We start from the raw sequence: 522 nt of genomic DNA, 5'->3' as shown, positions 1-522 counted from the left end.
GCGCGCGTAAACTTTCCTCTCTCTCTCCGTTCTCGACGATATGTAAAGTCTAGTATACATACTCGAGTCGTTTATCCTTTTAATTAACAAAAGAAAAAGATAACAAATAATCCAGATCCAGAAATCAAGAGATACAGATATAGTCCACGGAGCTCCCTTTGTTCACGTTTCTCGCGAACAGCTCTTGGTCTCGATGATTAAAAAAAAAAATAAAGAGAATCTCAAAAGCGCAACGACATATATCTAATTATCCATCGAATAATCCATCGATCTAAAACCAAGAAACAAATGTCGAACGTAAAGAGGATGGGAGGGGGAGGAGGAGAAAAGAAAGAAAGAAAAGAAACAAAGTGATTCTTCGGGACAGATGGAAAGATGCAAAAAAAAAAAAAAAACCAAGAATAATTGCAAAAAACGTTTTATTGCATGTGACCTCGGATCAAAGTAAAAATATCGACAAGGGAAGGAAGGAGAGAGAAGAAAACAAAGATATAAGATAAATTCGTGATGGAGTCGAGCATC

This window comes from Apis dorsata, unplaced genomic scaffold (assembly GCF_000469605.1).
Source record: "Apis dorsata unplaced genomic scaffold, Apis dorsata 1.3 scaffold_111, whole genome shotgun sequence".
NCBI classification, from domain to species: domain Eukaryota; kingdom Metazoa; phylum Arthropoda; class Insecta; order Hymenoptera; family Apidae; genus Apis; species Apis dorsata.
The sequence above is the reverse complement of the archived record's forward strand: the minus strand, read 5'-3'. Positions refer to the sequence as shown.